Source organism: Nipponia nippon, unplaced genomic scaffold, assembly GCF_047370975.1.
Source record: "Nipponia nippon isolate SJK-2023a ecotype South Korea unplaced genomic scaffold, ASM4737097v1 scaffold_17, whole genome shotgun sequence".
Classification (NCBI taxonomy): domain Eukaryota; kingdom Metazoa; phylum Chordata; class Aves; order Pelecaniformes; family Threskiornithidae; genus Nipponia; species Nipponia nippon.
In genome coordinates, this window is record NW_028262333.1 from 9,698,766 (window position 1) to 9,711,157 (window position 12,392).

Below are 12,392 nucleotides of genomic sequence, written 5' to 3' on the forward strand. Positions count from 1 at the left end.
GGCCCCGACGGGGCGCTCCGCGGGGACGGCCGCCGGCGCCACGGCGCCACCCAGGGGCCGCGGGGGGAAGCGCCGGTCCCACTCGCGACCGCGGCGGGACGCGGCGCCCGGCCCCGCGCCCTACCGGCGGCGGCAGCCCCGCAGCTTCGGCACGGGGGGGGGGGGGGGGGGGGGACCGCGGCCCCCGCGCCGCCCTCCGCGCCCGAGGGGAGGGAGCCGCGTCCCGCCCACGGGCGGCGTTTCCACCTCTTGCTCCCCACGCTGTGGGACGCGGGGTGGGGAGGGGCGACACCCTCCAAGCCCGTCCCGCCCCGCCGGCTCCCGGCCCCGCTGAGGGCGCCCACCTGTTACCGCGCCCAGCCCGGGGCCGCGGAGCGGGCGGACGGGGGGTCCGCGGGGGGCGGCAGCCGGAGGCTGCCCAGCCCCGAGCCGCAGCCCCCCGCTCCCCAGCCCCGGCGCCCCGCGGAGCGGACGGGGGAGGAAAGCGGCGCAGCTCCGGCGGGCGCTCTCCCCTCAGCCCGGGCGGGGATGACAGCGCTCCGCCGGGCGCGCAGAGACGCGGGGCAGCGGGGAGAGCGGCGGAACCCCGCGGCGGGGGGCCGGCAGCCGCGGCGGGGCGCTTCCCCGCGGCACTCACCTGGGGAGCGGGGCGGGCCGGGGCAGCGGGCCGGGACGGGAGCGGCGGCGGCCGAGTACGCGGCGCCGGCCGGGCCGCCCCTATTTCTGCTCTCTGGGCCGGAGCCGCCTGACGTCACCGCCGCATTTGCATATTCCACCCAATCGCCGGCACCTGTGAGGGGATGGCGGGACCGCCCCCTCGGGGCGCGCGGCGGGGGGGGCCGTCGGGGCGCTCCGGGGCGGGAGGCGGCACCGCCCCCGCGGGACGCGCGGTGCGGGCGGGCGGAGCGGCGCCGTCCCGGGGCGGCACGAAGCGGGGGCAGCGGGGCCGCCCCCTCGGGGCACAGAGCTGGGGGGGGGGGCGCGGGGCCCTCGGCGGGCCAGAAACACGGGGGTGCTGCCGATGCCCCCGCTCCGATCCCCGGCCAGGCAGCCCGGGAGAGCCGGTCGGGGCGATGCGGGACCCAGGCTGCTCCGGAGCTGGGCGAGGCCACCCCGCGGACCCCCTGCAACGTGTCCGTAAAACGGGGGTTTCACCGAATTTCCCCCCGTGGGACTCCGTAACCCACTGCAGAACGTAGCAGCACGCTGGTTTGTGAAGTGCTCCTTCTATTTCCACGTATCCGTGGCTCTACAGAAAGGCAAACATGGAAATTCATTCATTCTCCTCTTCACCATCGCATCTGGTGTCAAAAAAAAAACCAAATCAATATAATCATTTCTCATTTATTTTTAAAAAGGGTTGGATGTTTACAGGAGAGGAAGGCACAACGGGGCTGCAGAAGCAAAGAGGATTTAGGGTGTTTGGTTTCAAAGGCTGCGAGGAGGATTAGGCACAAACTGGACACATCGCAAACGCCCACAATTAACAACAGAACGAGATGAGCGGTCTAAAAGACCTGATAAAACATACCAATTTTTGTGTTTCTTCTTATAAGGAACCTTACAGCTGGATCCTGCTGAATTAAATTGGATTTGTCATTGGCTTCGGTGTGAAAAGGACAGGACCCCCCAGTTCAGATGTTTAAAAAGATGCAGGCTACACTCAGAAACCAGGTCTAGTCTGGAAGAAAATCTGCTTATTAAAAAATCATTCCACAAAATTAGGCACAAGGTTGCAGAAGAGGCTCTTTCATGAGAGGAAGATTTTTTTTTTATTTTATTTTATTTTTTATTTTCTTTGCAGGACATACCAAGTGATCAGACAGGTTGGTTTTCTGGGATCTTTCACACCTTTAGTTCTGGCCTGTTAAATGCAGCACCTCTGAAATACTTTCAGTGTTTACAGAAAAACGGAGCTTATTCTACTCAAACCGTGCACAAAGGCTAGTAGGGACTCCGGTTTTTGTAGTTTCCTTCTTTAGGAAGGAAATGACCTGAAATTGCTGATTTAAGGCTTGGATTAAAAAAGAAATCACAAACATAATGAAACGGGGAGTATCCACTGTGAATTGTGCATGGGCAATATAAAGAAGGTCTTTGTAGAGTGTCCTAAAAGAAGAAATGAGTGCATATTTCAGAGCTGGCCTATAGGTTTAAGAGGTCTGAGGTTTTAAAAAAATAAAGCTGAAATCTAATCAGAGACAAATACGTTATCTTCAGTGAGATCTTTTTCTCTTTCCTGAGGGAAAAAAATAGGAAATGATATCAGCAGAGACGACTCTTCCCCATTTCCTGAAGGGAAGGAAGAAAAGTCTTGCCACTTACCAACATCATTTATTCTATGAAAATATCTGTCTGTGCTGTCAATTTGAAGTATTTAGTAATCTCCCTGTATCTCTTAAAGACGGACATAAACACGAGAGACATTAGCAGACATCTGAAGTATCCTCACAGCCCCTATTTATTTATATCCACACATGCTGGAGGATACCGAGCAGGGAGGCAATCGTGTTTCTTCACCACCAACAGCTTGCCTGGGTGATACTTGCCACGACACATTTGTAGCAGTAGGCACATTTTGCTCATTTTACATCATCTGTGCAGTTTTAAATGCACAGGCTGGAGCCAATGTGTTTCTGCATGACCCCGGTAGCCGAGACGAACGGGAGAGCGTGGCGTGGCAGTGCCGTGAGCCTGCCACGACCTCCCCGTGCCATCAGCCGTGCACACCCTCCTGACCCCCAGCGAGGGGTCCCTGGTCCCTGCATTGAGTCCCTGGGGCTCAGCCACCTCCTGCCACCGGGAACGCTGGTCCCTGCTGTTTTCATGCCTGTGCCTGAACCCGAGCGCCTCACTCTCAACAGCCAAATAAGGAGTGTATTTACCCTGCGCGGTGGAAATGTTGGGCAATTCAGCTCACGTAAAGTGCCCGTCTGCTCCTCCATCAGTTAGCGGGTGCCGAAGGTGACTGTGTTCCTAACCCAGGTATCTCAGGATGCCCAGATTTCCCTTTCCCACCGTTGGCACAGTTGAGTACCAACAGTCATTTTTAGTGTCCTCTCTTGCACACTTGAGTCCTATGCAATTCCCTGATGTTTTAGTTCCAAATCTTTTGATGTTTTCCAACCTTTTGAAAACATGATTTATAAAAAGCTACTGGCAGGCATCCCTCCTCGCACCCTTGTCCTCCAGCCAGCTCCATCCCCTGCCTTTTCAAACACTTTCAATCTGTCCCGAGACCTTTTAAAAGCCCCGTGGAAGCCTGGCTGCATCCCACGGGGCGTTTTGGAAAGGATGCTGTGGGAGCTTTGCTGGGGGGCTCTGCTGTCCCCCCATGCTGGTTCACCCACCCGTGAAAGCTAGGCAAAGCAAACAGCTCTGTTGTAGAACTGGAGAAATAAGCTGCTGCTTGCTCCAGAGCGGGCTGGCAATGAAAAACTGATAAATTCCTCATCTTCAGGGCTGGATGAGTTTGAAGCAAAATAATTGTTGCTTTCCTGTGAACTGGGAATTGGAGAGGCCCAAAAAACAGTGATTGGAATTAGAAGGAAAAGAAAAATAGATGATTTTAAAGACAGACTTGAGGAAGGGAAGATTCCTATGCAGAGAAGGAGGAAAAACAAGTTTGCAATTTTTTTTTTTTTTTCTTAAAATACAGGATAACCAGTTCCCTGAAATGAGAATTAAGCGTCCTCCCCTTTCTTCAGTTTAAGACAAAATGTTAAAACCAGAAAACAAGACAGCAAGTAAAAGCACTCTGGAAGTGTAGAGGAGTTGAAGCTGCAAGTGACAATATGTTTAATATGACGTGGGCAGATACGAGGACTGTGAAGAAGGAGAGACCTGGGCCAGTCCCGGTCTCGCGTACGTTGGTGAGAGGAGCTGGAAATGTGCAACCTGTTGTCAGCTTTGACTGATGCAACTTCAGGAATTTGATGAGAAATTTTAAACAACAGATTGGCAAGGCAGAGCTCTGTGTCACTGAAGATACGATAGCATTCAAGGGTGACCACGGCAGTTAGTTTAAGGGAAAGAGTTTTGAAGAACAGATGGTCTTCTCTTATTGGGCTTTTTTTTTTTTCCATTAAAAAAAAACAAAATAGAGCAATGTACATAGCCAAGACTCCCTGATTTCTACCAGCAAAGGAATTAACTGGTAACCATCTGAGCCATCTGAAGTACTTCCAAAATCTACTAAGCGATGTTCAGAAGAGGAAGATAAGGTTTTGTCTTTGAAAATTCAAACTTTGAACGACAGCGAATCACCCACCCACCCCCTCCTTGTCCAGTCCTGCTATCTAAATGCAGTAATTAAACATGAGTTTTTAAAAGAACATTGCATTCACTGGAAACAAGAAGCTGAGGAGGTAATAGGACAACAAGATTCATGCTCATCACTTTTAGTTATTTGAACCAAGAGCCTAAATCAGACCTGATTAAAATAGGAACTCAAAACCAGATTCAACCAAAACTAGAGATATTAAACAAAGACAAATGTGACAAGAGTCACGATTCAATTATTAGGAGTCCATCTTTTAATTGCTCATTACGATGACAGTGTGTATCTTTGCCTACATACATTTAGCAAAGCCTTTTCACTTTGACAGCGCATAAAATTATCCGTGCCAACTGTATATCTCTTATTTTTCATGTCAACTTTAGAGTTGCCAGTTTTTCATTATCCTCTTGGTCACAAATTAATAAGGAGGGACAAATTTAATAGCAGCCTCAAACCTTTAGAGATTATGTCAGCCTTGTGTATCTGTGCCAGTTAAATTACCATTTATTTCTGCTTAAATTTAATGTGGTCATCTTCATACAAACACACACATATTTAAAGCCTGCTCTCATGATACAGCATTAGTGCACTGAGGGGCTGCTCTGAAAAGCTGACATGGAGCTCAGACTTGAACTTTCCTAACTGCATCACTCCATTTAAGATGCAACAAATGGAGAGGACCAAGGTCAAGAGCTGGAAACATGCAGGAGCGTTTTGTGGGCTCTTTTCTCCCACGGCATTACCAGCCGGAGTGTCTATGGATGAGCTTCCACAACAGTGGCATGCCCTTTGGGTGGTCAAAATGGGTCAAGGCCCAGATCTAGGTAGGTGCTGCCCTGAGTGACCCATCCTTCTCTGTCTTCGTCACATTTTAGTGAATGACTGCTCTGTTTGGTAAGTGCCCACAAATGCTGGATGCTGGATTGCAGTGCTTCATCCCTGCCTTCATAGCTGTAAGCCCAAAATAATAAAAAAATAAATTGTAAAAGATGTTTTATACTAAAGGAAATACTAAACGTAGAAACAGCGGTTTGATTCATTTCACAGCTGTAGTCTTTTTTGATTTGTTCGTAATTTTCTACACTACTGCTTCCAATTTGATACTGTCTGGGCCTCGGATGACAATGAGAATGGGATAACAGATGATGAGCTCAAAATACTGAACACAATCATACTCACCCTACGTGTACCCACAATCAATATGTCACTTCGAGGAAGGAACCATCAGCCACTAGGCAAAGTTTGGAATATAAAATGTCACAGGAACTCAAGGCACATTTCTTACTTCTTAGTTGTCAGAGCAGCTGGCTTGTTGCTGTGTAGGGGAGATGCGGAGGGTTCAAATAAATAGCCCCAGATACCTGAATTAAAATGGATGTGGCAACTTTCAGCGGCTCCCTCCACCTCTATTGCCCTGGGAAACCAAACGCACAAAGCTAACTGTAGGGCTAACGGCGTGAACAGATCCCATGGCCGTTGACTGAACTTGTGGCTATGGCACCTATTTCCCACAATTTAGCCATCTTTGAATATTTTCATGGTCTCTTCTCCCAGATGCACAGGAGTGATCATCAAAAACAGTGGGCAGGGTTTATCTGAAGACAAGAAAGCACTTCGATCCATGGGCACGGCGAATAATAAGGTGTTTAGATTTTTTTCCTTGGCTATTCGTACGTACAGTCAAGTCATAGGAAAGTCTTGGTGCGTATTCTGGAGCATATGGTGATCTTTCTTTCAAGCTTGTTTTCAAGAAGAAGTTTAAAGTGAGGAGCATTAGCAGAGCTGTTATGACGCAGGCTGTACAGCAGACGAGTAGGCAGTCGGTCAGAGGTACGGGACTCCTAATACACATTGTCAAAACTCCCCGTGTCAGAGAGAAAGAGGCAGATAAACGAAACAGGTGAAGATGAAAGAATATGCACCAAAGCCAAATTTAAAACAGCAAGAAATGTGAGCTTGCCTCATCTGAAACATTTGAAAGTTTTCTAAAGCATCTTCGCGTTTCTTCTCATCACTTAATAGATTTTACTTCACGCCTGTGCATATCTATGCTGTATATCAAGTTCAAGAAATACATATGAGCAAGGGTGAATTGGCTACAGATTCTTTAAATTGCCTCTTCAGACAGATGGCCAGAAAGCAGACTGGGAGGGAGAGTACAAGCAAGGAGGACGTTGTTCTTCAAGAAAAATTAAGAAATGTAAATGGCACCATCAGTGCTAAGAAAGACAAACCCCTGCAAAGCATTAGCCGGGCTCAGTTCAAACAGCAATTAAATGATTTAGAACAAGACTGTGATCATTTACAATTTTTAAAGGTGAAAGGTGTGATTTTGGTAATACCTTAAAATTAAAAGGCCAGCCACTCCATCTTTAAAATGATGGTTTCTCTCCTGGAAGACTTATCTCATTGTCAGTCCATTAGCAGCCAGCCAGAACCCATCCATACAAAAATAATTGGCTATTGATATACGGTAACACTGAAAAGTTATTCTTATTTTTGTTCATTGCTACAGAAAGATGTCCTCTCTAGCCTACACTTTCAATCATTATAAATGCTACTGTGAAAAACTAAAAACACTTTTCTGAGATAGATTAAGATCTACTTCACAAATAAATATATTTTATCACTAAGAGAAGAGGCAAATGGCACTAGTACTGAGTGTTTTATACACAGTAGAGACCACTTACACTGGAATTTTCCCCTCATAGTAAATTAATGTCACTGGCTATGCACAGTCCCCTCTGCACGAGCAGGCTCCAATGCAGGGTTTATACCTGCTGGACACACATGAAGAATTGTCTGTGAACCACGACAGCAGCCCCTCCTTTTCCCTTGACCACAGTGAGTTAGAACGGGGTAAAAAGGATGGTTTACTGTGAAAAAGGATGGTTTATCAGAGAGGGGCAGAGGCCACCGCTCTTCACAGGGACCGAGGTCCCGTCTTCTCCTTTGCTCAGAAAAGGGTTCCATCCTGCACGCTGCTGCGGTGTCTGGGTCCCGGAGGACCTGGCAGCCTGGGAACAACAAAATCCACCACGACAACCAGCTATCGGGCCCCGTAAAATGTTATTTGTGCACAGACTGGGAAGCCTGCACTCAGGCTGTTAAAGCCGCGAGGAGCCGGTGGCAGATGCTGCACTTGCCAGCTAAGCACCCCTCAAGAATAGCTAATAAAACCAGAGGACATTAGGCTTCGTAATGCTGTATTTTAAAGATAAAGAGTCTCTGGTTGGGATCATACCAAGATTTTTACTTTCTTGTGGACAGCTATTTGGCTGCGCTGTAACACAATCTCGAGCTGAACTGAAACAACGAGTTATAAAACCCTGGCTGGGATGATACGCAGGGAGATGTAAACCGCAGAATGGAGAAAGTGGGGAAATAATCGAGCTTGACAGAGAATTTTTGGGACCATAGTTTGAGCCAATAGTCGAAATTTCTCATGCTTAAGGCTCAAACACACACCAATGAGAAAGCAAAGTGTTCAACGGCTTCAACAAATCTGTCTTGGGACCTTGTGTAGACATTGAGTTTTGGTTGCTTTGCCTTATTTATGGCCATTCACTTGTAACAGTTGTTGGTAAAATGTTTTAAGGAGTAAAAACTTAATTTTGCATCTGTTTCAGGTTCTTATGGAATTATTTTTCCTTATATATTTTTCTTGTTTGGCCAAATTTCTACTGTAACTCTTCCAACACAACAGTTTTGGTTGCTTTTGTGTTGCTATTAGAAGCATATCACTCTTAGTAGTTACTATACTGAGTCTCTGTTATCCCTTTATCAAGTCTCTCCTACAGTAAAAGAAAATGCATTTTTTCTCTTGTCTCTTATTGTCCAGAATTACTCTTGGATATTACAGTCATCAATGTTTAGTATTAAATCATTTCCCTGCCAATTCATTGTAATCAAATCTTCCACAAAGTCAATAGCAATAACATTTTTATAAGGCATTGTCTCTCTCAATCTATTAGGTGCTTTCAGATCTTTGAATTTTCCATTCCGAAAATAATAGATAGTGACCTGGAAGAAAGCATAAAGTCTGTGAAAGTCACACAAGCAACCATGTAATTGGTCATACTGACCGAACCTTTGGGTCAGAGCTTTGACTAGTTGAGGCAGGTTACTCAATCATATAAGTGACTTTTATTTTCTGTAGAAAAAAAATGCAAAATAAATAAACGGGCTACCAGGCCCACTGGAATGAATAACAGTATTTCTATCGCATTTAATGGGACCAGATGTTGGCTTTGCAGAGTTATATGTGGTGTTACACTGGGTACATCTGTGCTGCAATGCAAATATGCCACTACAACTCACAGGGAGGTACTTAAGCTGGTTTAAAGGAAGCACTGGCAGCCGCAGCACTGCAGAGCAGAGCAGAGGGCTGCAAAAACCATCCCAGCCCGGAATATTTATTTGCACCACGAACTTGTGCGTAGCTGTGTGCTGTCACAGCCACAGTGCCATTAGCACCCATGGTGTCGGTTCAGCAGTGGTGTGGAGATGCCTGTGTGAGTGCAGCTGAGGATGCTGCAGAGTTCCACGTGCCTCCTGGATGCACCACCCATGCAGTGAGTGCTTCACAGCTCATGGTGAAATCCTGAGATAAAGACCACTTCCTTCAGCATCCTTTCAATTGAAAGCAGCTTTCACCTGCCTCTTAATCAGGTCCTCAGGATAAACTTCAGTCTCATCTTCTTCTGCCTGTGACAAAAGGGGCAGAGTCACACTGCTGGGGTTACTCTGGGTTAGAAGGAGCCAAAATGGGTCACAGACAAAGCCAAAACATGGTGGGCCACCTTAATTGTAAGTGTACAGCTTGCACAGAAGCCAACAGAAGTTGTGTATGAAAGGACACAGCACAATTACAGCTTCTTATCATGGCTATTTACAAACACAGATGGAGAAAATATTACAATGAATGAAAAAAACCAAAGTTCTCTACAGCTATGCTGTGCTAATGACACTTGCTACACTGTAACTCCATAAATGAAAGAATAAAGGCTTATCTAAATGAGTTTGTTCAGCCTTAAGAGGAAAAGATTCAGGAAGGTACCTCGCTGCACTTGCAGCTACAGAGAGGTGGACCCAGATGCTCCGCAGGCACACAGTGAACATGCATGGCCAAGGGGTGCAACAGGATGTTCTGGTTAGATAGAAGGGGGAAAAAGGTCACCTCAAGGGCAGTTAAAGACTGGAACAGGGACTCAGAGAAGTTGTGGGATCTTTCCTTTGAGATATTTAAAATTTGACTGGACAAGGCTCTGAGCAACCTGCTCTAGCAGACCCTGCCTTGAGCGGGAGATTGGGCTCAGTGACCTCCAGAGGCCCCGTCCACCTAAGTTAGTCCACAATTCTGTGACTTTATAAATAGCTTTTGACATCAGCCTCTAGAAAAAGGAGCATCACTTAGTAAATGTAAACAACTAATCCCATGATCACTTTCAGGCAATCAGGCTAGTATATGTATATTTTATTGTCATTGAAAGTAACAAGTATCCAGCTTACTTCTAACTAAAAGAGAAAAGCAGAGGCTCAGACTCCAAATCAATACTGAAAACTGATCTACAAAGTCTTATTTTCTGTCTAGAAGCAGAAGTTCTGTTGAAAATTAGATATAGGATATTATGATGAACAGTTGCTGCTGGGATATTAAATAAGAGTAACACATGTTAAAAAGCTAATATTTCATTTTCACCCTTATGAAAACTCCTGATGAGGTCTGGGATCTTTTACTTACACTGATCTTTGCTCTGTTGTGGTTGTGCATGTTGTGGGTGATGCTGCTCCATGTGGCTGCCGCTGCTTCAGCAGAGATTTCCAACATACCAACCCAGCATCTTCAAGAGTTTTCTCTGTTGAACATGCAGCCCTCTTCAGCCAGAGGTTACTTAACTTGGCTTTAAATATTATTAGTGCTGCTGTTGAATTCTTGAATCCATCTCTTCCACAACCTAATGGCACACTTTCAGTATATACATCCCTCTTCTGTGGATTTTAACAATACCTGAGGATCTCTCAAAGTCATGAGGCAGCTGCCCATTAGGTGACTTAGTTCTTTCACTCACAACCCCAATCCTGCAGCTGGTGAACTATCTACACCTGGCAGCTTATAATTAATGAACTAAACTAACTAAAAGTCGAGGTGTACAAGGCACAACACAGGCTGTGAAGTAGTTGTGCTTTCTCAGTTTAATTTGAGCTTTGGGGGAGTGCAATAACCTCAGTGTCACTGAGACATCAGCATCACGACCCTCAATTAACTTATTATTTTGTTTCCATACCACGGAGCAAAAGCAAGGCTGATTTTGAAGATACTTTAATTTGTCTAACCCCACGGTACTGCAAAAGCAATAGCAATGATCCAAAAGTGACCATACACTGATGAATGGGTTTCTCCCAAGGGTGGCTTGCACGCCCTTACACACTCAAAAGATGAAGTATGGAAGTAATCTGCAAGCACTTATCACTTGCAAGTATGGGTGACAGAGCTACATCTGTGTAAACCATAGTCATGTTTCATTGATTCTGATGGGTAATTTATTTCTGACTCTCCAAGGCAAACCCATAGAGACCAGCAGTCAATACCGGTAGAAGTGGATTAGCACAATAACACACCTCTTTTGGGTCAGTGGGCAGGTAGAACAGTTATTATTCCTATTAGCTCAGATTCAAGTGGAAAAGAAAGGAAAAAGTTAGTGTCAACTGCGGGCTGTATGTATCTTGTTTTTCCTTTTTCTTTGACAGGGTTACAAAATCTGCTGCTATTCTGGTTTTCTCTTTCTTTCCTTTTTTTTTTTTTTTTTTTTTTTTTTTTTTTTTAATATTGATGCATTTTAAAGAGGAAGAAATAGAGGACGGGGACATCTCTAGTCCCTATTCTCATCTCACCTTCTTCATGTACTGTGTAATTCCCTAATGCCTGGGAACCTGTTCAAAACTCCTCATTGTCAGTGTGTTCAGATCTCGAGGGACAAGACCCACAGCTAATATTCAAGACAATGTATTCCTGTCTATGAATAATATGAAGAGCTGAATCCTTTTTTCTTCATTTTTTTGCCTCTCACATGGCTTTAATGAAGATTTTGCAATCCTGTCTCCCCAGGGGCACATGGGTACCATCTAATATCTGCATTTAAATATTTTCTCCCTGCCTCAAACCCCAAACTGAAATCTGAAAACCAGGAAATAGTTTGTTCCAGGCTTCCTGAGCAACATACAAACAAGTTTCTGCAAATAAATAGCTTTAAACCTAAAAAGAGCCACAGCATAAAGAGGAAATATGGCCAAGCTTAGAGGTCTTTACCCTTCTAGGGATGCTGGAGTCAAGGCATGAATCTGATGAAACTTGAAATAAGAGACTTACACAACCAGGACAAAACCTATTTTTACAGCAGTATTCCCATGGGAAGTGGATAAAATATCCCATTTTCCTCCTGTCCCACTCTCCATGCCCGCAAATTTCTTTTCACCTCACATAAGAGATTATTTGCTCCATACTGGATATATGTGAGCTTTATGGGGAGCTGTGTTAGCTCCATGCGGAGAGCTGCTGTCCTGGGAAGGGAGGAAGAGCTTTAGATTACCTCCCCCATTTTGCTCTCATTCACTTAAAGAAGTGACAAGATTACCAAAAGTAGAGCTGGCCTTGAAATATTTTGAAAATCTGGTGACTTCTGTGCTCTAAAGCCTACCTTGAATCTAGTTTTGAAAATCCCACTGGAGAGTATGTGCAGCCCCTGCGGCAGCAGCATTCAATCTCTACATCTCAGGTGACCATCCCTTCTCTCCAAATTGTTTCTAGACATTTCTATCATTCTTGCATCGCCAAGAAAGCAAAGAAACAGCCTGACCAGGACAGCTTGCATAGATGAGGCTTTATTTGGGGCAGCTGGTTTTATTGGTACTGCTATGGGGGCAGGTCCTCCAAACTCTTGCTGAAAGCAGGGATGTGAGTGTTTCTCCTCACCTAAGTAGAAACCTTCAAGTCATTGTGCCTTTTCTGGTGAAAATAATAACAATGACTTATACTTCAAGCATGTATTGACAAATTGTTTTGTTCTCTAACTGGTATTTTTCCTTTGTTAATTAATAGATTTGAGCCCTAAGT

At 45.8% G+C, this 12,392-nt stretch overlaps 1 protein-coding gene across 3 annotated transcripts in view; it reads right to left on the bottom strand.

Annotated features, from left to right (window-relative positions):
• Positions 1-698, bottom strand: part of FSTL4 (follistatin like 4) — a 240,666-nt gene extending 239,968 nt beyond the window's left edge. For 2 of the 3 annotated variants that reach the window (XM_087754171.1, XM_087754169.1), the window contains exon 1: positions 638-697. The gene's annotated coding sequence lies outside the window, so the exon portion shown is untranslated. Of the gene's footprint in view, positions 1-637 lie in introns of all 3 variants that reach the window. The other variant, XM_087754170.1, reaches the window with a different exon arrangement.
• Positions 699-12,392: the final 11,694 nt, after the last annotated feature.